This window comes from Suncus etruscus, chromosome 1 (genome assembly GCF_024139225.1).
Source record: "Suncus etruscus isolate mSunEtr1 chromosome 1, mSunEtr1.pri.cur, whole genome shotgun sequence".
NCBI classification, from domain to species: domain Eukaryota; kingdom Metazoa; phylum Chordata; class Mammalia; order Eulipotyphla; family Soricidae; genus Suncus; species Suncus etruscus.
The window spans coordinates 105,834,127-105,860,494 of NC_064848.1; the positions used below are offsets into that span (position 1 = coordinate 105,834,127).

General features: G+C 34.0%; 1 protein-coding gene and 1 non-coding gene across 2 annotated transcripts in view; one reads left to right on the forward strand and one right to left on the reverse strand.

The window, feature by feature from the left end:
- PCLO (piccolo presynaptic cytomatrix protein) overlaps window positions 1-26,368 on the forward strand; it is a 331,891-nt gene that overhangs the window by 53,349 nt on the left and 252,174 nt on the right. The window lies entirely within an intron of this gene.
- Window positions 21,647-21,754, reverse strand: LOC126026011 (U6 spliceosomal RNA). The gene has a single exon (XR_007501555.1). It is a non-coding gene; the product is annotated as a U6 spliceosomal RNA (small nuclear RNA).

Here is a 26,368-nt window from a genome sequence, read left to right on the forward strand (position 1 = left end):
ATCACAGTGCCTAAAATAAAAATGTTTTCAAAGCTAGATCATCATTCAGATATGGAGGAAGGATACAAAACTTAATGGACAAGCAAGTTCCTCATTGCCTTTAAGACAGTTTTGCAAGAAGCATTAAATGAGCTTCTTTAAAAAAACAAGATAAATTTTCAACTTTACCACTGATTTAACATTCACTCGTGGCACTTATAATTGTCTTTTATTGGATTAATCTAAGTTTGTTTATTCTTAGTTTGCTAAGGGCTTTTATACTTTTTCAGTAATGAATTAGCATTTCATTTATATTGAACATTTTTCTATTTCTATTTAGGTAACATGCCATGGAGAAGATGTTTTTCATAGTATTTTATTTTTAATGAACATACTTAAGAATTATGTACAGCACAGCATTTTCTAAAATAAGGCCAATATTTACTTTTATAGGACAAAACAAATTTTTATAGATTCATAAGCCTGTTCAAATTTTCCTGTATATTTGAAAAAGATGCTCCCCTCCTCTTTTACTAAATTGTATATTTGTAGGAATTCATTTATTTCTTATAATTTTAAGTGGATAATCAATGAATTATTAACACATTTTTTAAAAACTCTATATAAAGATATAATTAAAATTTTATCAAGCTAATCATTGATTTACAATTTTGTGTCATTTTTACCTTATCTATAAATGTTTAGATGTCAATACTTGCACAATATAAAGATTTAATTAAGATATCAAGAAAATGTAAGTAATGAAAAACAAATTGCCTAAAGCATTAGAATGAAGAGTTTGTTCCTTTACAAAATTGAGTTTGCATTTACTGGGGGACACTAAGCTGGTTCAGGAAGCTTTATTAATGGGTTGAAAAGCCACTGTTGTTCAGCCAATGTTGTTAAGAAAGTAACAGGGACTGAAGTTCAGCTGCTTTTCAATTCTATTATTTTGGCAAAAGTGAAAAGTTTCTGTAAACATCAACTTTATGGAAGAAGGTGGGTTGGAGAAACTTTTGGACACTTATAGAAGACAGTGGCTATTCTGGTGATGAGTGTAATGTTGCTGTATGTTTGAAAAGTATAGTTAGCATTACTGCAATAGTACTAATAATATTGCTGAAATTATTGCATTGATGCCATTATATTGCAATAACAATCATAAACAAAAAGAGGCCTCTTTAGTTACCTGATATGTTATATGGGCATTTATTTCTGTCAGTGCTTTCCACATAGTGTATCAGAGCTTTATAAGTTATTTTTTTAATGAATGCATTATTGCAATCCCTCTATCAAATTGTAAATATCATAATGAATTCTGATAGAGAACAGGGAAGCATACTTCAGTGAGGAAGTGAGAAATACATTTAGAATTGCTATTTTCATATAGCTCATATTCAAGAGATAGCACCAGAATGATTGCTGTTTATAGCATGTAGCCATTTCAATCAGTGAATGCCAAAATAATTTTTTTTTTTTTTGGAAATTTGTTTTTCTGAGCCATACCCAGCAATGCTCAGGGGTTATCCCTCCCTGGCTTTTTATTCAGAAACTGCTCCTTGGAAGCTCAGGGGACCATATGGTAGGCCAGGGATTAAACCTGGTTTGGTTCAGAGTCAGCTGTATGCAAGGCAAATACTCTACAGACTGTGCTATCTATTTGGCCTCTTCCAAAATAATTTAAATCTGTTTCCTTTACTTAACCAAAGATACTTTTTAAAATATTGGACAAAATTGAGGCTTTTATGGTAATTTTTTAAAGAACATTTTAATATAACTTAATGGCTTAATCTCTTAGAAACACACATTTTTTCTTTTAACCTCTGACCTTGTTTTTCAAACTCCAAATTCAATAGGAAATTTGTTACAAGTAGCTTCATATATATAAAATCTGTGCCAGAAAGTAGCATATAAATCTTTCCTTTAGCATCTGCATTATCTCCTCAGCCTGGAAATATTTTTCCATATAACAGCATAAAACAACCAATAGATCACATTGTAATATTTAGTTATATTTATAATTTTGTGAGTTAAAGTTAATATTGACTTTTACTTACATTTTGTGTAAATTTGGAAAGCTGGTTGTAAATTTCTCATAAGTAGAAACTAATGAATCTTCTTGTGCTGGAAGAAATACTAAACTCAGAGTGAAGTCTCTATTTTATACTCTTGGCAAACAGAGTAGTTTCAGAAGGCTGTGGGAAGACTTAAGAACAATGCAGGCAAGTGATTGATATGTTATGGATGATGTATATCAGAGATGCCATGTTTAATTTTATTGACATTTGTTTCAAAACATCTGTGTTGAATTTTCTGTAATCCTTATCTTTCCACCTATTGCAGGATTTTGTATTGAACAATATCAAATATTTCTTTTATGCAAGAGGACAGATATAACTATTGATTAGAACATTTTCCAAATATTAGATATTGTCATTAGTTAAAAAAAAAAGGAGCTGGAGCGATAACGCAGTGGTAGGGCTTTTGCCTTGCATGTGGCTGACCCAGGATGGACCTTGATTCAATCCCCTGCATCCCATATGGTCTAGTCAGGAACGATTTTTGAGTGCATAGCCAGGAGAAACAAAGAAACAAAGAAACAAACAAAAAAAATAAAGCAAAAGACTGCATAGAATGAACGAGGAGCATTATCTACACTTGTGTATAGTTTGGGACCTGAGCCAATGGAGCATTTCTAACATGGATTACTGAGTTAATAGGAATTTCTCCCAGAATAATAAAAACTATTATTTTAGTTAGGTCAAAAATAGTGCAAAACTCTAGAAACATGAGCAAACACAGTATTTGTTTTAAATCAGCAATGATGCATTATAGAAAAAATACTCTTTTTGTTTTGTTTTGTTTCTTGGGCCACACCAGACATCAATCAGGGGTTACTTCTGGCCCTTTGCGCCTGGAGCCATGGCACAAGAGGTAAGGTGTTTGCCTTGCACATGCTAACGTAGGACGGATCGCAATTTGATCTCCCAGTGTCCCATATGGTTCCCCAAGCCAGGAGCGATTTCTGAGCACATAACCAGGAGAAACCCCTGAACGTCACCGTGTATAGCCCCAAAACCAAAATAAAATAATAAAAAAGAAATCGCTCCAAGCAGGCTCCCAGAACCACATAGGCTGCCATGGGATACCGTTTATTGATCTTGGTCCATCCCAGGTTGGCCATATGCAAGATAAATGCCCTATCGCTGTATTAACACTCTGGCCCTAAAATAGACTCTAAAGTAATAACAAATATGCCAGAATGTTAAAGTGGAGTGAGATAAACTGTTGAGATGGAATAAAGTAAAAAATGGCAGAGCAGACTGTTACAACTCTTCTCAGTCTATTCTAAATATGTAACCCACAATAAGATTAGTTAGATCTATTAATGTATAATTATTTACATATATACTAAAATGTGGATAGATTGGTTTCATATTTTGGTAAGTTACTCAAAGTTTGATTTGAATTTTATCCTCAAGAGTTTAGAGTGAGATTGAAAGATTATTTTTTTTCAACCAGATATTTTTATGACCTCATTATCTTGTCAGAGAATAAACTAGAAAGAAAGAATGGGATTAAGGTAGGGAGAAATCTTTTTTGAGGAAGCCTGTTGAACTATCCATGTAATTAATAGTGAAGTAATCTTTCACAAAAGTAATGTCAGTGGTGACAGAAATGAGAAAAGCAACTGAGTGGGGTTCATGAGACACTAGCATTATAACATATAGACCAGTGAAAGCTGAGTAAGAAGAGGCAAAGTGATGTTTGTACTTAGTGTGGAAGAAAAATGAATGAGTAGCAAGCAGCATGTTTGTAGAATAGATACATGAAATTAACCCACTAGCTCCTCCACTGTCAAATTTGGGAGTATTAAGAATTAAAGCAGTAAATTGAACTAAGTATGGCCTTAAAAACAAGAGGATTGTTTGTTTCTCTCAATTCCTAATTATAGTTTATTTGAACAATTTTTTACTTTGTTTAATGATTCCCTTTCTTCTGTATTTCCATCTTCCCATAAAATTTCATTGTAATGTGTATCTTTCAGATGTGTGTCATTAAAAAAATATATTAGTATATATACTATATTAAGTTTAACTCTAAAATTTCAAGTCTATCCTTCACTAAATATGCATCTTAATTTACTATCACCCCATTCCATTGTGGTAGCCAAAAATCGGTATTATAATCTTTTTTTTTTTTTTTTGGTGTTTGGGTCACACCCTGCAGCGCTCAGGGGTTACTCCTGGCTTCACACACTCAGAATCGCTCCTGGCAGGCTCGGGGGACCATATGAGATGACAGGATTTGAACCGATGACCTTCTGCATAAAAGGCAAATGTCTTACCTCCATCCTATCTCTTTGGTCCCACCGATATAATAATCTTAATGTCTATTTTGGGGGGAGGTTTAGGACACATCTGGCAGGAATTACTATTGGCTTTGTGCTCAGAAATTACTCCTGGTACGCTCAAGGGGTCATATGAGATGCTGGGGACCAAACCCTGATCAACCACATGCAAAGCAAATACCCTACCCACTGTGCTAGCTCTCTGACCCCTAAAAATATATTTTTGTTTTATTTATATTATCTATTTGTTATCTTTATAAAGAACATCTGATCAAAATCATATGGTATTTGTCTTTCTTCACCTGTTTTATTTCACTGTTTATAAACCCTCAAAATTTTTTCATGTTGCTGCAAATAGCAGGATTTAATCTTTTCTCCCCACCAAAAGGTGAATATGGTCCAGAGCAATAGTAGACCCTGGCAGTGCTTACCTTGCATGTAACCTATCCAGGTTTGATCCTCCAAGCCTAGTAAGGAGTGATCCCTGAGTATAGTCAGGAGTAAACTCAGAGCATCGTCAGCTCTGGCTCATCCCCTCCTCCGATATGAATAGTATTCCAATGTGTGTGCGACATCTTCATTTTTCAGACAATGGGCTCTGAGATTGTCCTTATCTATTGAAAGTATTGCAAAAAAACTTGTTTTCTTGTGTGATGTGAGACACTCTTCCTTACGCTTTTCTTCAGCCTCTCATCTTCCAAAGTCCTGACTTTGTTTAAAATTTCCAAATGTATTTTATGTTTTAGTTCAGTAATTTATACTGCAATTATACAAAAAATATCCTAGAATCTATGCAATTCTCTTTATAGAGACCTTCATGGTGACCTTAGATTTTTAAATTTAATAAAATCCATTCTAACTAAAAATTACTTTAGAATTACATTATTTTAGAAAGCCTGTCTAGAGTACAGGCAGGGGTGGGGTGGGGAGAAGGGAGATTTGGGACATTGGTGATGGGAATGTTGCACTGGTGATGGGGGGTGTTCTTTACATGATGGAAACCCAAACACAATCAATGTTTGTAATCAAGGTGTTTAAATAAAATATTATTAAAAAATAAAAACAAACAAAAAAGATTCAAAAAGGAAAAAATTACATTATTTATGTAAATTCTCCATGAATAATTCAGTCTTTGATTTGTAAAGTTATAAAGTTGCTATAAAAACAACTTGTATTTAATTTATAGAAGAAAGTATACAACTAGGAATTTATGTGCAGTTAGCTACTGACACATATTTTTATGCATCTGGATACCAGCTCTGTCATTTCTCCATCTAAACAATTTGTCAATAATAAAATATTTGTGACAAATATGACAAATACATTTGTGTCAAACATTTTTAGAGTCCTTACATGTTTGAAATTTTGTCTGGACTAAACTTGGTACCAAAAATACATGGGATTTTTCTGTTTATTATAGTTATCATCAGAATGTAGGAAAGAAATTTTGATTCAAGTGGAGTGTTTACAAAGGGATCTCCATCTGATTGCAAATACACGCTTTCCTTTTATCATTTTTAAGGAACTAGAATTTTTTAAAATATTAAACTATAAAAATGATAATGCATTTATTTGATAGAGTTAATTAGGGAGTGCTTAATAATTATTGGTGCTCTCGACACTATGAAATCAGGACACAAAATCATGAAATTAAAGAGATTTAACATGCTACACTATTTGGCCCATTTTGAACCATAATATAAGCATGTGGATGGATTGGCAATCTGCCTAATTTTGAAACCAGATGAGCCTTCACTATCTCTTTGATATTGAACCCCATTCTTAAACTCCAGGTGCTTCAATCTCCTCATCTAAAATTAACTTCAATAATTGACAGCTGTTCCTAAATTGGGAAATTCAGTAACTAATGATACTTGCATAATACGTGATGCGTAAATAATCTTAAATCAATGCTGTGTATCACTTAGATCAGAAGTAGGCTATAACAATTTTTATAACAGTTTCTTCCACAAGTAGTTCATACAGCTCAAGGGTATCTAGAAAAAATTGGGACAAAGGAAAAAAAAAAGCTTTTTGAGATAAAATTTTTTTGCAGAAATCATTGTTTTTTTATTTTTTACTGAGTTAATGAACCATGATTTACAAAGCCATTTATATTTGAGTTTTAGGTGTATTTTAACACCAATCCCACTACCAATATACCCATCACCACAGCTTGCATACTACACCATCTCTCCCTGCCCCACCACACACTACTCACTACCTTCCACCTTTACATTACAAAATTCTGTGCTTGCAGCTCAGATCTCATGTTTTCAGTGCTATTGAGTCGATGCTTTCTATTTATAGCTATACACTCAACCACATCTCCAATATAATATAAACCATGATCCTCTATTACTTTTTCCATCTTTCCTGCTTTGATTTCTTTTTTTCTGTGTCCTTCTCCCTTCGCTCTAGTGTCAAGGAAAACCTATGAACTCCTCTTTTACTAGATTTTCTCATTAAGTAATTCTATAAACCACAGATAAGTGAGATTATCCTATGTTTGTCTTTCTTCTAGCTTAGTTCACTCAACATTTCTTTTAGTTCCAGCCAGGATGCAGCAAACTGCATGATTTCATAGTTCCTTGCAGCTCCATAGTATTGCGTTGTGTTGTGTGTGTGTGTGTGTGTGTGTGTGTGTGTGTGTGTGTGTGTGTGAGTGTAACATCTTTATAAATTGATTCATCTTTTCTTGAATTCTTAGGTTGATTCTATAGTTTAGCTGTTGTACTAAGAGCAAAAATAAATAATGTTCTTTGAGTGATGCCTGCATATGGATATCCCAAAGTTGCATTTATGGGTCATATGGCAGTTCAATTCTAAGTTTATGGAGGACTCATCATACCATTTTCTATAGGGGTTGAACCACACAACATCCCCATCAGCAGTGGATGAGAGTTCCTCTTCACCATATCCCTGTCAGCACATTTTGTTCCTATTTTGATCTGTGCTATTTTATTTTTCTTTTTGGTTTTTGGGTCACACCCTGCTGCATTCAAGGGTTATTCCTGGCTCTATGCTCAGAAATCGCTCATGGCAGGCTCAGGGGATGCCGGGAGTTGAAACACCATCCTTCTGCATGCAAGGCAAATGCCCCACCTCCATGCCAACTCTCCGGCCCCTGATATATGCTATTCTTACTTGTGTGAGATTATATCTCATTATTGTCTTAATTTGGATTTCCTGAATAATAGTGATGCTGAACACATTCTCATGTGACTAGTGGTTCTCCTCTTGTCCTCTCTGAGGTGTCTGTTTTATTCTCCTCCCAGTTTTGGATAAAAGTTTTGAATTATTTTTGTTAATCATTGTCAGTACTTTATATATCCTGGGTATCAAGCCTTTATCTGGTGGTTGAATGCAATGTTGTTGGTTTTTTTTTTTTTATCTCATTCAGTTAGCTTTCCCTTAGTTTTAGCCTATGTTTCTTTCAAAGGTGATTGAATGTTTTGGCATTGCAAATTTAATTTTAGAATATTTTGCAACTCTAAGTATGATATTCATAAGGAAATAGTGAAACATGTTATCAATTCAAGTAAATTACAGTTGGAAGTTTAAATCATTTAAATGGGTTTAGTTTTTTTTTTTTTTGTAGCTAACTGAAAGTATCCTAGTATGTATGAAATTGATCAAGATAATGAAGTATATGGGGACAGAGAAATAGTACAGTAGGTAGGGATGTTTGCATTACACATAACTAACTTAGGTTTCATCCCTGACACTATACATATGGTCCTCTAAGGCCTTCAGAAGTGATTCCTAGGAAGAGCTTAGAATTGAGCCTTGAAGAAAACTTGTGTGGCTCCCAAACAAAACAAAACAAACAAAAAGAGAAGTATAGAAATTTCTTAAAATACTTTAATTTGTATGTATAATTTTAATTCTGGAAATTTATAGAATATAAACTTTATTTACAAGTAACAACAAACATTAACATTAACAATAGAGGCAGAATGAGACATGGTCCTTTGATTATCTCAATTAAAATGTAAATGCATCCCAATTGCATTAATTATTTAATTTACTTTTGGATATCTTCTGAGAATCTCCTCAAGTGCACCAATTAATTTTTATATACTAGAAATTGAAAATAATTTCAAAATATTGATTTACAGTGATTTGGATTGTTTTTCCTAGAATGCTTTTTATAGCACTCAAACCAAATTTCCAAATTCACAATCATATCAGAAGCAAAGCTTATGTTAGTCTTACTGTATCAACTCAGACATAAGAATATCTTCATGTATGAATTCCTGTCATTTAAAGCTAAGGATTATATATTTTCAGGACCTATAATTAATAAAGTTGCACATTCACAGAAGTGTTTTTTTGTTATTCTCATGTCTTTTTTTATAGTCATCAGCTTACATTTTAATGAGGCTGCTCTGATTCCTATTGATCTCAGAAGGGTTTTTATTCATGTTAACCCTGCCTTACTACTCTTAAAAATTTGTTCTCCAGAAGGATATTGAAAATGATGGTGCATATCTATTCATTGTTTTTTTAAGGAGTATAAAGAGATTTATATAAAAGAGATTAACTGCTTAATATGGTAATGAAAAATTTTGCTCTGGGATTAGGGTTAGGAGTTAAGGGCTAGGTTTAGAATAAGAATAATTGTTTCCAATCACTGTATATAATTTTGAGTTGGTAAGGTCAGCAGTAACATCACTATTCAGTCTGAAATCATATCAGAATTGAAATTCTGAATTCTCTATATATAGGTTTAGTGTATTGAATTTTTCTCAGTAATAGGAAACAGATGGACTAATTTTCCATATGCTTAAAATAGAAGGATCCAGCTGTTACAAAGGTAATTATAATTTTCTACAAGATATGAAATGTTTCGCTGTCATCCGTAAGTAATAAGTGGGCACACAGAGGTAGAGTTTAGCAAAAAACTAAGTAAAACAGATTGTATAGGCTAATTTTTCAGATATACAATGTGACATAAAGGAACCTCAATATTTCTTTTTCCCTTATTCAATGTAAAAAGCCTACAAATAAATCTTTCTATTATTGTGCTGCTCATTTGTGGTTATCAACTTAGCTTTTTGTTATTAAACAAATAATTGTGTGGTTGATTTATGAAGTGCCTGTAGAAGTATGAATATTACTATAATTAAAATGATCTTTTATTCAGAGCAGTACTATTTTCTAGTTCATATATAAGTTGATTATTCTCTTTATATAGAAATTGTATTAGCCAGATACTTTTTTTGCTTTGGGCCACCCTGCAGTGCTTGGGGACTGTCCCTCACTCAATAATTGGGTGTCACTCACAGTAAATTTTAGAGGGAGCTGGGGTAGCCAGGGTTGGAACCTAGGCCTTTTGCAAGGAGAGCAGGACCTCAGCAAGTTATATTTTCTCCCTAGCCTTTATGGTTGATTTCTTTAAAATAGGAAATTGGAAATAAATGATGAATGAAGAGGTTATATTTTCCACTTTTCATCAATATCAGAGTTATTTTGGTCCCTGAATAGCAGGCAAGGAAGATAAAAGCTGATTATTCATAACTACTCCCATTTTTACTTATTTGATATGGTTTAGAAATAAAACTCATTGATGATTCATTCTTATGGTATATATTAATTTGTTATCTTGGTTTTAAGGTATCACTTGTTGAGTGTTATGGTTTTTATGAAGCTATAATTGTTGATACTTTTGTTTCACTACATTGGGATACAGAAATTGTTTAATTGCATTCTCAAATTTTAATGCCATTCCCCCAAAAATGGATCTATTTTTAATTATACCAAATTCCAATGCTAAATAATAGTAGATATATAATTGACTTTATTTGTATGTGATCTTAGACTTTGCTCTTTATATTGGGTTTAGAAAATGTTAATGAGAATATTATTTTCTAAGTACATCTGCTGTATAGTTTTAACTATATTCATGGACTTTAAATAACTTTACTTATAAGTTTTTTACTTTTACTTTGCTGATATTAATTTATAAATGCCAAATTCTATAAAAATAAGTTTTTAATAACAATGCTAGCAAAATATTGTATCTTTGCCTCTTAATTACTGAACATAGTGGGTAATATTACATAAGCTGTAAGAAAAGTTTAATAAAACAAAGTTCTTTGAATGCATTTCTGTTAAAACAATAATCAAGATGTGCTTAAGCTATTTTTGGAATGAATAGGCATTGGCTCTTAGCTATCAATTTAAGGTCAATTTGAAAGTAACTTCTTGAAAGTAAGACTTGAGTGACTGCTTTGTATCTAGCAAATCTCTTAGCTGACTGTCATCATTTTGATGATTAAATTATTATGTTTGCCAATTATAGGATAACAAAAGTAGGTTCGATTTTTACTTATCTGGTTATATTTGAGAAATGAAAGATTTATTTATCGTTAGGGCCATTACTGGTGGGCATATGAGAAACTCAGAACTCAGAAGGCAGAGCAGTGCTTTACTCTATGCCTTGAGTCCTAGAATTGCTTTACAATATTTTTTTAAAAAATCAATTGCTAAATCTTGACTTCTGTTTTTTATTTTACTCTTGTCCTCCTTTTCCCATCAGTAGCTGATATAATTTTACTTTCTTCAATGAGTCTTCTAAACTCCTGTACTTTTTTATACTTATTAAACTTCTTCTAGCACTTCTACTTGATGTGATCTTAAGAGTTTCATTTTGTTATCTTATTTTTCAGATAAATCTACTCAGATATATATTTAGTTGTCTTCAAATGAGAAATTAATCCATTTGTGGGATAGCTTAAGTCAGGTGTGATTGGATTCCAGGTGAACTGAAATCCTTTCAACTCAGAATACAACCAGAAAAACTTCTAGCATTACACATAATTGGGTGCTTTAAACATTTGATTGAAAATATATCTAGATCATTGCCTTTATTGCCAACAATGTAAGTTCATATTTAAAGATATTTAACAGTGGTTGGAGTTATTGGTTTACATTTAAATTTTTTGCATGAGGTCTGATGGATGTATTTTAGACCTTCAGACTCATAGAATTTCAATGATGAAATCATATAAAAAGCTCCATTACAGTACTGAAAGGAAGGAGTTAAAGATGAAATCAGGGAAAGGGTCACTACCTTGAAGAGAAAGAGTTATAAGGAGTATTTATGAATTTATGCTGATCCTTTGAAATTGAATCTTGTTAGTGCTGACTCAGAGACAGCATGCTCGTCTTTGTCCTTTAACCTTTTACTCACACGGTCTGAAAAAGAGAAGTTATTTCAATAAAATAATAGAACCTAGATCTTAACAATAATTATTAGAGGAAGGAACTACCTTAATAGTGAGAAACTAAGCATGATTTTTGGACATACTCTTATATGTTTGAAGTAACAACATGAATATACAAAAAGAATTTCATTGTGAAGCATAATAATATAATATTTTTATCGAAAAGTAAGACTGTTAGAATTTCCTAGACATGAAGTGTAGCCAAAAGTATAAGAAATGCGCTTCTTTGAAATGCAATTTCTGAGTTCTTTGAAGATGGAGAAACTAAGACATCACCATATATAACTTGTTAGTCTTTAAGCTATTTTTCTTTATCTGTAGGCAGTTTATCAAATTTTATTACACTGATATTTTTCATTAACTAATTAAATAATATTTAATGCTTCACTCATTCATGTTTTCTATGAAAAATAATCTTTTGAGGTAGAGCAATAGTGGATTGAGTTGCCTTGTCTTAGATGCAGTCAACCTAGTTTTGGTTACTGGCATCTCGTTTGGTCCCAGAGTCAACCAGGACTAAACCCTGACCAATGTCAGGTGTGGTTTCCAAACAAACGATTGCATCTTTTTTTTTTTTTTAATATAAATTTTTATTTTGATCATAATGGCTTACATATTGTTGACAATAATATTTTAGGTACATATTTACATAAAATCAGGGGGGATTCCCATCGCCAAATTGTCATCCCTACGCCTCCGTTTCTATCCTACCTCCCTTTTCCTTTTCCCTCACCCCAGGGCGGCTAGAATATGTGGTCCCCTCTGTATCTAACCCACTACTTAGTAGTCTTGCACCTGTTTGGTCCTGATGCCTCCCTTATTTCCCCCTCTATCTGGAGTCAGGACTAGCTAGTTCAAGTTGTGTGGTTTTGTTTGAAGGAGAAAAAAGCAATAAACTGGGGTAAGAGTCTAATACCCCGAAAATGGGCGGAGTCCTTCTAAAGGCTCTCATCATCACTCTGGGAGATGGAGAAAAAGTAGGTGAAACACTCCACTAGTACCAAAAGAAGTGTCAAATATCCAGTGAGGGCTCCAGCTATAGGATCTGTACAGATACTGAGACCTCTAAACACAGAGCAGAAGTCTTCCACACACCAAAGGAAAAAAAAAAGAAAGAAAAAAAAAAAAAAAAACACTACTGGGAAAGTAAAGGATCCTGAGCAATGTCTAGAGTTGATCCCATGACAGTATGCTCCAAGGACGGAGAAATCCCCTATCTCTTAGGCCAAGTGAATTCTTTTTCGAATGACCCCAATATTTACTGTGCCAGTGCAGGAGGGAAAAAAACAAAAATACAAAAAGCACAAAACCTTGGTTATTTTTTTGATATAAATATATATAGTACCTTCATTTATTATTGTTATTATTATTTTTGATTTACCAATCTATTTTGGTCGATTTCTCTGTTTGGGTGTGATTATTGAAAGTGTAGTCCCCAATTATACTTATTTTTTTTATTTTTTTTTCTCTTCCTTTCTTCTCTTTCGTTATGTGCTATGCCATGTTTCTTAATTCAAGACCATGGCGTGATTTTTGTTTGTCTGTTTTTGTTTTATTTTTTTTTCTACTTGTTTGTTTGTTTGTTTTGTCTGCTCTGTGTGGTGCTTATCGAAATAGCTGGAGCCCTCACGATTGCATCTTTTTAAAGGTTTTAACTTGTGTGACCCTGACATAATATTGTGGACATAATATTGTGTTCTCTGACCCTCATTCTAGGTTATTTATTCTCATTAAAGTTCACTCTAATTCATTTCTAAGCATTTAATCTATTTTTAGATAACATTCATTTTCTGATTTTTGGCTATGATGTATATGTATATGCTGAAGATAATTTTTACTAAATAGTCTAAGAATGTTGAAAATGTTTAGTATCCCCTCCCTCTCTCTCCTTCTCCCTTAAAATATTTTAACTTAAAATATTATAGTTTAAAATAGTATCAAAATTATTGTTTTATACCTACTACACCATGCCTCCTCCAGTGTGTGCCATCTCTCCACCAATTTTCCATGGCTTATTCTTTTTTTGGGGGGGGGGTGTTTGGGTCACACTCAGCGGTGCTCAGGGGTTACTCCTGGCTCTAAGCTCAGAAATATCTCCTGGCAGGCTCGGGGATCATATGGGATGCAGGGATTCAAACCACCATCCTTCTGCATGCAAGGCAAATGCCCTACTTCCATGTTATCTCTCCGGCCCCTCTCATGGCTTATTCTCCCAAACCCCATTAGATTCCTCCATCCCTTGTTCTGCTGATCATGTTTAACTATTTGTTTTTATTAGAGGTCTTCTACTCTTTTCCATTGTATCCTCTATTTTAAAATCCTGCTTACCTCTCCCACTTTGAAAAATAAACTTGAAAATAAAAGCATACTAAACTTTCATATATATTAAATAAGGAAAATATAAGAAGACTAAGCAAGTTATTTTAGTAAGAATTATCTTGAAGTTCTGCATAGTATACCTACAATTATAAAAGGCTAACCTAAATATATTAAAGACATACAGATAATTCGGGCTAGAACAATAGCACAATAGGGAGGGCTTTTTTTGTTGCAGGGAGCTAACCCAAGTTTAATCCACACCCCACCAATCCCTTATGGTCCCCCAAGCCTACTAGTAGTAATTTTTGATTGCAGAGCCAGGAGTAATTCCTGACTGCCATCAAATATGCCTCCTCCTGCCCCAAAGAAATACAAATAATTCATTCAGGTCTATAATGTGTTCAAGCCATATTTATTTTGTTGTTGATGGTGTTTTTTTGGGGGGGGGCTGGAAATGGAGCCACACCCACCTTACTCTTAACTCTGTACCCTTGGACTCTTAGCAGTGCTCTGGGAATCATATACCATACCTGGGATTGAACATAGGCTAACTGTATGGAAAGTGCTCATCTGCTGTACTATATGTTTAACCATGATTCACATTATCAATATGCTTAGTTTTCTACATCTAATGTCAGCAGAATTTCAGTGATATTTAGTAATATGCAGAATAGAAACATATGGAATTATTTATTTTAATTACTCATGATTCTTTTATACATACGTTCATATAGAGTATGTTTGTGTGGCCACAATTACAAGTAAATTGTTTTCTTCAAAGCAATGGAATATTTTGACTAAAATATTTGCTTAAAATTAAAACCTAATCTTAGCTTTCAAATTTTATCATGATATCATGTCACTTACATTGTAATATTACTGTGTTCTACTTGGGTGTTTTAGAATTAATGTATTTCTAAATTTTTAAAGCTAAGTACCAAGATAAATAAAGTAGTTATGCTATTTATATTAAAAGTTTTTTTGGTATTGAATAGAGCAAAAAGTAAATGTAAGACTAACTATACTTGTCCAATGTAGAATATTGTATTCTTTATATTGTGGTTTTAAATAGTAATCTGTGACTTTCTAACATCTAACATAGTATTTGGTACATATTAATATGCTCAATAAACTATACAGGAATAAACTTTAACACATAAAATAGGAAAATATTATTCTTGAGGACAGGAGGAGGAAGATTGGGACATTGGTGATGGGAATGTTGCACTCATGAAGGTGGGTGTTTTTTATATGTCTGAACCCCAACTACAATCATATTTATAATCAAGGAGTGTAAATAAAGATATTAAAATAAAAAAGAAATAAAACTGCTGGGACCTGACCAAAAAAAGAGAAAATATTATTCTTTGCCATTCTTAGTTTCATTAATAATTCTTAGTTTCATTATGTTATATCAATTTTTCTATTAGTATCTGAGCTGTTAAAGGTTGATGCTAAGGTCATTTCTAATTTAAAATGTGGGTATTGTTCCACATAACAAGTTAAGAATAATGTTGTCCTTGATATCACGGACACTTCCCATCTTTCACTGGATTGGTGGACATGGTTGTAGGCTGGGAAACTTAAGTGTAACCTTAGCAGTTGGATAGGTGGATAGCAATAAAAGTCCAAAATAGCATGATGAAAATGGAGTAGTTATACACTCCTGCCTTTGAAGAAAGTAAAATAAACTGAGTGATATTGATGGGAAACCTCCAATTAACTTTATAACTGATTTTATGTTAAAGGTAAAGGGAGGATGGAAGAATGTTGGATTTTTCAGCTCTTGAAAATTATGTGTCCTATCAAGAAAAACAAAGATTGGCTTGGTAGTTATAGTTAGACAAATCTAATTAGTTTAAATAAATTTTAATTTTAAACAACTGAAATGAGAAGAATGTGCAGAAAGTAGAAAATACCAACAAATATGATGCTTAGTAGAAGTGTAGTACCTAAATTTATATTGAGATTTATAAAAGTATAATACCAGAGTAAGAACTGACATAAAGCTAATTTGGTAGCAAAAAGATGGTGGTGAGTTCTAGTGGAGTGAAGTAAGGTCCCAGATATTATCAGCATGGAAATTGAAATCTTAATCTCTTTCTCAATTACTTTTCTTTTTGAGATCCATATGTTTAAGTGAAGTTATAGGAACAAATATACTGTTTTTGATGAGTAGTGTAGTAAAAGACAAAACCAGACTCTATGTAACCTTTTATATATAAAGTGTAGAAAAAGAATACTATCAATGTTGGGTTATATTATTTTTTAAATCAAGAAAGACTTTACTTCGTAACATAGGCTAAAAATTTTATGGTGTGCTCTTTAAATATTGTTCTTTTGTGAATTATGTGTTATCAAAGTATTTGAATTATTCCTATAATTGACTTTTTCATATGATTAAATTTTTCATCCAGTTTTATTACTGGATACTTTTAATAGAAATTCTGAGAAGAAAATCAAAGACTAAAATTTTTACTTCATAAGTTATAAGAATCTAAAAGCCTTGAGAATAGTTTCCTCAACTTGTGCTAAGCTGCTATTTTAATCAATAAAATTGACAAAATCAAATGCAAATCATATAATATAAATGAATCGAAAATGGTTTATTCTCTATAGCAACTCACCATTATCTAATATTATTAGCAGGCTCACATAGGTACTGTTGAAGAGAGATGTTAATCCTTAACTTGAGTTTTTTCTTTGAACCCTTGTGTGAATGACTCATTTTGGGGACCATGATTGATAAAACAGTAATAAAACACACAGATGAAAGGCATCCCCCCCTTTTTTTTTAAGTTTTTGTGCCACATCCAGTGATGCTCAGGATTTACTCCTGGCTATGTGCTCAGAAATCACTCCCAGCTCGATGGACCCTATAGGACTCCAGAGATCGAACTCAGGTCAGTCCTGGGTCAGCCCCTACTGCTGTGCCATCGTTTCAGCCCCAAAGGGCACACTTTTTAAAATGTGGTTTGAGAGAGAGAAAGACAGAGAAAAGAGAGAGAAGAGAGAGAGAGAGAGAAGAAAGAGAGAGAAGCAAGAAGGAAGTGAGAGAGAAGCAAGAGAGAAAAGCAAAATCTAGAGATAGGTGGAAAGGTGGATGAGAAGGGATTAGGGGATTTTTGTGGCAAGAAAAGTATACTGGTGAAGGATGATGTACATTCTAAGACTGAAACTTAAGTATGAACTATTTTGTAACCATGGTGCTTAAATAAAGATTTTTTTTAAATAAATAAAATGTAGTCTCAGTAGTGACATTACCTTATTTTTTCTACCAACTTCTATTTTTTAAGAGTGAGACACCATGTCTAATATATATTAAAAGGGGTAGGAAATAATCTTACCTTCTTGATAAGATTATTTCAAGAAACTTGCATTTATTAATCTTTTAAACTATCTTGATTCTTCAGAGTGTACTTTATTTTTCTTCAATGTTTCTTTTTACTCAATATTATACTTATGAGTTGGTATCAACAATCTATAATTTTTTTTAGAATCTCCAGTGTATGTGGTAAAAAATAAGAATGTAGGCTATTTTATATTAAGATTCACATTTACATAAAAACTAACACTCATAAGTTAATTTGTCTGAATTAATTAGAAATTGAGTAGAAAATTTTGATTCTACCTATGTTGATTTAAAAATACATACTCATATTGGTAAATATCTGGCCATGACATTGAAAAAAAATTCCAACCTTTCTGGATTTTTTTTCTGTCAATCCAAACAGCATCAAATGGGTAAGCAAAGGAAAACTCAGTTTAAAATCGTATACAGGGAACTGCAATGATTATGTACACATCTATTCAGTAAAGATGGAGGCATATATTCCTAATTAGGGGACCTGCGATACTATAAAGAGAGGAGAAGGATCCTTTCAATAACAAGGAGGGGATAGTCTGTATTCTCAGAGTAACCATAGGGGACTCAGATCAATTTATATGGGTGCTACCTTCCAAATTATGCATATATAGGTCACAAACGTGACAGTGGTTGCTTCTTTAATTAGAAGAATTGGAAGAATTTAGATATTGACAGAATTTCTTAAATAAAAGAAGAGACTTTAGGATATGGCAAGGACAAAAAGTTCTCCTTAGCTTCTGCAACCTTTATTGCTCATATCTCAATATAGGCTCAGTGCTGGAGCTTGACCTCTGGAAGAAATCATTATGAGATACCTAGTGGTCATGTTGGGGATCACAGTTCTTTGTATATGCTTATTTTGACAATAGAATCTTAAAATAAGGGGCTGGAGTGGTAGCTCAAGCAGTAGGGTGTTTGCCTTGCACATGCTAACCTAGACCAGACTGTGGTTTGATTCCCAGGTGTCCTATATGGTTCCTCAAGCCAGGAGCAATTTATGAGTGCATAGCCTGGAGTAATCCCTGAGCATTACTGGGTGTGGCCCCCCAAAAAAACAAACAAAAAAAGATACTTACTAGATGGGTCTGGAGCAGTGGCGCAGCAGTAGGGCAATTGCCTTGCACTCAGCTGACCTAAGACAGACCTTGGTTCGATCCCTGGCATCCTATATGGTCCCCAAGCCAGGAGTGATTTATGAGCACATAGCCAGTAGTAACCCCTGAGCTTCACTGGGTGAATAATTATTATTTTCATTTAATTATATTTTTAATTTATCAGTTTTTTCTATAGGACCCACATTTAGTAGCTCTTACTGGGCAGTGAAGTGGGCATGTATTCTTGGGGGTCCAACTCAGGAACTTGTACAAAATAACAATGTGTTCCTTTGTTTTACTCATATCCCTGTTTGTAAACTTGCAATTCTTTAGGAATTCATATCTCATTATAAAGCATTGCCTTTTCTCAGCTTGTTATTTAATTGTGACCCAATCTGTTAGTTTTGATATAAAGCATATTCTATATGTATTCACTATCGGGCCTTTTTGCCACCTGATATATATAGGCTATCTGATAAAGCCTAGTTTTAAAATAAATAAAATAAACTAATAACTTTGGATAAATGTGTACAACATCTATTAAGTTAAGTTTACTTTGAACATTTGGACATGTACTATGGAACATTTTTTAAAAGAACAAATTCAGTAATCTTTATGAAAGGATCTCATGAAATATTATTTCCTATTTGCAACCCATTAAAAACACATATCTAAAGAGAAAAAAATTCATTAAAACAGAAAATTCTCCTTGGTTTCAAATTTGTACACCAAATATGTAAGATGCACCCAAAAGGATATTCCTTATAAATCTTTCATATGGGTTTCTTTGACCTTTCTTTGCAGAGGTAGAATGTGTGGTATAAATCTTTAAACACAATTGACCAACTTCTTACTGAATTGTTTTAGCAAAAAGAGAAAGGTATAGACATCTTATAAAAGAAAACACAACATCACAAAGCAAAACATGCAAGATAATGAAAAGTATGGATCTTCAATAGTGGACACACAGCAAGTTAATGCTAAGACATAGGGTGCTATGAAAATAAGACCAGCTGGCATGAGTGTACAGATAAATGGAGTGAGGCTGTGGCAGTGAGGGTATTTTCAATGACCTTTGCAAGTTTTCTCAGTAAAAGACATCTTTCTTGTTACTTTCCTCTTTCTTTACTACAACTATGAGCTCAAAAATGGCTATCAATAGATACAGATATGAAAAAGGAAATGCCAATCCTGCTGAGAAGCAAAACTTAACTCCTTGCTTCTATAATTTAAGGAATGTCTATATATAAAAAGTTAAATGATTTAAGTAACATGGTTAAATTGTTCAATGTTTCAATCACAGAATGTACATCATCTTTCATCAATACATCTTTCTTGCCAGCAGTGTCTTCTATTTTCCTTCCATCTTCACCTGTGTCTGGGGCAGGCATTTTGATTTATTCTCTATTTCTCTCACTCTTTCTTTTTGACACTTGTTTGCACTTGTGTTAATAAAAGGAAGTCATGCATGTGACTTTCTCCCCTTTGCAAAACTTCTTAGTACTGCTTAAGCAGTGTCCCACAGATTCTGATAATTTGTGTCTTCATTCTCACTTATTTCCAGAGATCTTTTGATTTCCTCTTTTTTAATATATTTTTTATTTAAGTAACATGATCATAGTTGGGTTACAGTCACAAACAGAACACTCCCCCTTCACCAGTGTAACATTCCCTCTCCCCCTTCCCATCCCTTGCCTGTATTTGAGACAGGCATTCTACTACAGTTATTTGTTTTTAAGTTCAGTAAATTGTAATTTTTTTTCCTTAAAGGATAAGAGTAAAAAAATATAGTAAAGTTGTGATAGTGGCAATTGCCGTTGTTTGCATAGGTCCAGAAAAATGGGGAAAATGGGAAAAAACCTTGACCTGATTACAAAAAGGCCTCACCCCAGAAGTTTATTGGCATAAGGCCGACTCTGGGTTCCAGGCATATCACTCTGTCCAACATGGTCCCGCTGAAATTTTTTCACACTTTAGCTATTGTTGGTATCAGATTCTTATAGTTAAAGATTCTGGATTCTGTGCATTTCTTTTATTGATGTCAAGTTGATGTGGAGCATCCTCTAGTTTCAGCATACCATTAACTGTGAAGCGATCTGCCCTGCAAGCAGGCTGTTGCTGAGTCGTCTTGGTGTTGAGAGCACTCTTTGGAGTAAGTCAATGCCAAAGCAGTGGTAGGTCTTCCCTGGTAGAGGCTTGGATCCTGGTCATGTTCCAGGGATCCTCAAACTTTTTAAACAGGGGGCCAGTTCACTGTCCCTCAGACCATTGGAGGGTCTGACTATATTAAAAACAAAATTTATGAACGAATTCTTATGCACACTGCATATATCTTATTTTGCAATGAAGAAACAAAACAGATACAAATACAATATGTGGCCTGGTTGTTTCCATATATGGTTTCCATTGTTCAGGTGTGTGTGGGCGATGCCCATTCTTCTGAGGCCTAAGCCAAATTATTATGCCAATGTTCAGGGTATAAGGCCTAATTGCATTACCAAATTTGTGTTCCCATCTCTATTAGATAAGATCTTGTTTGCATACGTATTGTTTTCCCATTTTAATGTGCCTATGCAAAAGAGAAGCAATGCCAAATGATACTGGTGGTGCATCTGGGGGCCAACAAATAAAGTCCAACATTCCCCGTAACTTGGTTCATACATGAAATCTATACAGAGATACTCTTCTACCAATATTGCTTATAAAACAGATCTCAAAAGGGGGGAAATTAAACAATCAACAAAACCAGTGGGCAAAATTGTCACTATATGAGGATGTTCAAAAAAAGTTATAGATGTTAAGGGAATACATCTGAGACATAAAAAGGAGATACACATTTCCCTTTTATGTTTTAGAAATAGTCAAGAGGGAGGGTGTTGTTTCCGAGACACCACTTTGGTCCGTGATTTGGACAAGCGAAGAGCACATGGATCCATGTCCTCCCTGTGTTGTCTGCTGAAGCTTCTGACTCCCCGAGAGGCATTTGCTTCCTAATTGTTGGAAGTTGGAAGTTCACCAGTCCTCTCCCAGCTCCTTGCAGGAACTAGGAAGCCTGGGGTCTCTTTTAAATTGCACCTCTCTGGAACCCACTTGCTGGGACCCTGAGCAGGTGTCCAGGAATAACCCTGGGGACCAAGAGGAAGGAAAGAGAAGGCTGTGGGGGGCAGCTGAGACTGCATCTTCCCCTTAGCTTGGCCAAAAAGACTACGGCATGGAGCTTTGCCATGATGTGTTGCCTGCTGAAGCTTCAGACTCCACTCAAAAAATTACTGTGAAAGATATGTAATCCACCTTGGCCAAAACAAAAAATATGGAACACTTCACGAATTTGCGTGTCATCCTTGTGTAGGGGCCATGCTAATCTTCTCTGTATCATACCAATTTTTAGTAGATGTGCTGCCGAAGCAAGCACTGATTACCTCTTTTATATCATCTCTGACCCACTGGTTGTTCAGTAGTGAGTTTAATTTCTAGTTGTTAAAAATTTTCATCTTTGTTAGTAATTTATACTAATTTCAGTACATTATGATTTGAAAAGATATAATATATGTACAATGTATAACATCTTTATTTTATGTAGGTATGTTTTATGGGTCAGCATATGGTCTATTTGGGAGAATTACCCTTATGCATTGGAAATAATGTGTACCTAGTGTATATAGTTTTCTGGGGATGGAGATATATATATAAAATGTGTATTAGGCCATTTTCTTCTATTGCTCCTTTCAGTGCTAGTTTATTTTTGTTAGGTTTCAGCCTAGTTGACTTATCAAGTGGTGACAAGGAAGTTCTAAATTTACCACTATTATTTTGTTGCTACTAATACCTTCATTTACATTTGTCAACAGTTGTTTTAAATATTTAGCTGTTCCCTCATCGAGTGCATATGTTTAGGAGTGTGTTTTCTTCCTGTTATACATATCCCTTAATTATTAAGAAATGTTCAATCTTGTCTCTTATAAGTTTTCAAGTCTAAAGTCTGTGTCATCTGAAATTAGAATGGCTATTTTGACCTTTTTAAGGAAGTTGTTTGCTTGAATGATTGTTCTCCAACCTTTGAGTTTGAGTCTGCGTTTATTCTGACTATTTATATGTGTTTATTGTAGGCAGCAAAATGTTGGATTCAGCTTTTTGATCCATTTTGCCATTCTTTTTCTCTTTATTGGTAAACTTAGTCCATTCTCATTGAGAGAGGTGATTGTCATATGATTTAATATCATCTTTAATAGGAGCTTGGTGTGTCTTGTGGTCTTATCTTAAAGATCTTTCAGTTCATCTTTTTTTTGTTTGTTTGTTTTTGTTTTTGTTTTTGGGTCACACTCGGCAGTGCTCAGGGAATGAATGTCCTTGATACTGAAGGAAGACCACTTTATTTGTGCTTTTCTTATTCATACTTTCTTTATTTTTGTTTGGTTTTTTTTTGGGGTCACACCCAGCAGCACCCAGGGGTTACTCTTGGCTCTACGCTCAGAAATTGCTTCTGGCAGGCTCGGGGGTCCATATGGGATGCTGGGATTCGAACCACAGTCCTTCTGCATGCAAAGCAAAGACCTTACCTCCATGCTATCACTCCAGCCCCTCTTATTCATACTTTCATGGGAATTTTGGCTCCACTTTTTTTATTTGTTCCTACCCTGTTGAATCTTGGCAAATATATCTGCATAAAGCACAACTCTGATCAATGAATAATGACAAAGAATCCTTTGGCAAACATCTGTGATTTTCAGACCCCATGCTAGGTGTTTTAAAACACTCCTTTCTTAAATCATAACAATGACTATGGCCATATGCTCTATTCATGATGAGCAAGTCCTCAAAGCTATGATGCACTTAAAGAGAACTGAAATCTATAGCCCATTAGTCAATGTGTTCCCTGTTTTGCTTCATTTCTAGAACTACCAATTTCTAACATTTTATTTTCTGCTGTGTGTGTGTGTGTGTGTGTGTGTGTGTGTGTGTGTGTGTTTGGGAGGGAGTACCTCATCTACTGGTGCTTAGCGTTTACACCTGAATGTTCTCAGGAATCACTCCTAGTCATCCCTGGAGTCCATATGTGGTGCCAGGGATCAAAATGGGACTGTTGTTTGCAAGGTAAGTGCCTTAACCACTTTCTCCAGCCCATACTTCCTGTTTTATATTTGATCAGAGTAGGTTTTTTTATTCCTCTTCTCATTGCTTTTGTATTTTCCTATAATATAATGTATCACCTTTTATAATGTCAATTTTATAAACCTTCATAGAAAGTCTCTTCTGTTATATATCAGTCTTTTCTTGGCTGTCATTATTATATATTCTTGAATAATATATAATATTATACAGTTTGAATAAATATTATTTCAAAGCAAAAAATTATTTTGTAGAGGATACTTATTCTGTAAACCAACTAATTTTACTATTGGGTACTTCCCCTTTTCCCTATAGTAAGGATTTAAAATTATTAAGTTCCTTAATAATTTCCCTTGAATAAAGGTTTACTATTAGCAAAGTACTTTCTTAATGTAACATTATTCTATGTGCTATAAACAGAAAATAAAGTATAAGTCAGTTACACTATTTTATTTTATTGGGATTGTTTTTTTCCTGGCCTAGCAGTGATCTGGGGTTATTCCTGCTTTGCGTACTGAAATTACTCCTGGCAGGCTCTGGTGGCCATGGGATGCTGGGATTGAACCTGGGTCAGTTGCATGCAAGACTGCCCAACTACTATGCTATTACTCCAGCTGCAGTGTACATTATTTTTAAATAGTTCTGTTCTCGGGGCCGGGCGGTGGCGCTGGAGGTAAGGTGCCTGCGCTAGCCTAGGACGGATCACGGTTCGATCCCCCGGCGTCCCATATGGTCCCCCAAGAAGCCAGGAGCAACTTCTGAGCGCATAGCCAGGAGTAACCCCTGAGCATCACAGGGTGTGGCCCAAAAACCAAAAAAAAAAAAATAGTTCTGTTCTCTCAATAAAGCAAATGTCACATAGTACAGTTAATAAGAGGTCCCTGAAGGCAGTCTGTAAGTGAAAAAAAAATAGGCTATTTTCTCAAATATTTAAAAACATAAGAGAAACATCACAATAACCTGGGTAGTCTAAGATCAACCTGAAAGATAAATCATATTTGAGTAGGTAGGGTTGGGAATAGGTGTTCCAAATGACCGAAGTACTCCAGTGGGAGTGATTCGTTTTGTTTTAAAGATAGAAAAAGAGTCATTTGAAGTGTTTACTTGGCTTCAAGATTAATCATCGTTAGACCAGGTTGTCAGTTTACCTGGGTAGAAAATAAGATAGTAATTGTTAATTTTGGTAGGATGATATTGCTTCTAACGAGTATGCAGGAGGCTGGTGTCCAGTGCAGGCAATTCTTGGTCTGGCAGTATGTACTGAATAGTTCAATGCAGTATAGTAATGCTCAGACTCAGCAATAATGTGAGCCTTACAGGTCTTCAGTGTTAGAACTAGAGATTAATTGGGGACCATGTTGTACAGGAAATCAAACTTAGGGCCTACAGATGCACTCAGCCCTTTGAATTGTCTCCCTGCCTAGCGTAATGATTTGATTTTAAAAAGCAGAGTTAGAATTAGTTACATAGCTCTCTTTAGAATCTCATTAGTATTTTATTTTCACTATTTTACTTTTTCCCTCTGCAAAATAGAGTTTAACTAGATTTGTTTCAACTAAATTTATTGTCTGATATAAGTTAAAATCATGTAGACATTAGTTATAAAATCTGCCAGATTTTACTTACTATATGCAGAAATAGTGGGCTTCTGGTAACAATTTTAAAATGATAAGCTGACAGTTTCATACATTAAATTTTGTAGAGTAATCATGTTAGGCAGTATATATAATTTATTAATAAAAATTAAATGGGATGAGTAATATAGGTTATGGAACCTGGTTTGTGTCCTCAGTGCAAGAAGAATTAAAATAAAGGGAACTTTAAAATGGGGATTATAACGAAACTATATGCAAATTAGTTATTGGTGAAAGGTTGCATACATTTACAGAAAATAAATTTTGTGTTAGGAGAGCATGATCATGATAGTAATATTAGTGGAAACAAACAGAAGTGAAAGTTGTACTTAAGATAACTGATAGTAAATTAAATCTCATACATATTTCCCATCAGGAACTAGTTAGTGGACATCAGTGCTGATGAGCAGGGAAACAGGTTTCTTCTATCATACCTCAGATATCAGTGAGACTTTTTGTTTCACCTAAACACTTGTATTATTATTACTAAATAATGAACAGTCACTCAGGTATTTATACCCAACATAAAAATTCTATCAGAGAGAAAATGAAGGGATATCAATAAACCGTGATTTTTTTTCATTTTAACATAGAATTTATGTTCATTTTCAGATGACTAACATAGAATTTATGTTCATTTTCAGATGACTATCTTTTATTTCCCTAAAGATGCAATTTTTTTTATCCCTTTAGAGATACAATTTGTCTATTATCTAGAGACACAAGTTGCTATTTTTGTCTAGAGAAACAAGGACTACTATATTTAACAGTATTTAATTTTACATATGGTTTAGCATATTGGTAGAGATTAATATTATTTAAAGAAGAAGGATTTTTCCATAAATATGTCATGGCCTCAGTTATATGTGAAAAGATTGAAAGCAGAATAATTTCATATCTGATGATTTTCAAGCATTGCTTCTAGTTCTGCACTCAGGAATTACTCCTGAATTATTTGGGGGGAAGATACGGAATCCCAAGGATCAAGCCTGAGTGGCCACATAGAAGACAAACATCCTATGTCCTGTACTATGGCATCTGGTCTCACAAAATATTTTTTATTGAAAACAGAATTTGGGGCCGGAGAGATAGCACAGCAGTAGGGTGTTTGCCTTGCATGCAGCCTATCCAGGATGGATGGTGTTTCAAAACCTGGTATCCCATATGGTCCCCCAAGTCTGCCAGGAGCAATTTCTGAGCAAAGAGCCAGGAGTAACTCCTAAGTGCTGCCAAGTATGACCCCCCCCCAAAAAAAAAGAAAAGAAAAAGAAAAGAAACAAATCTTG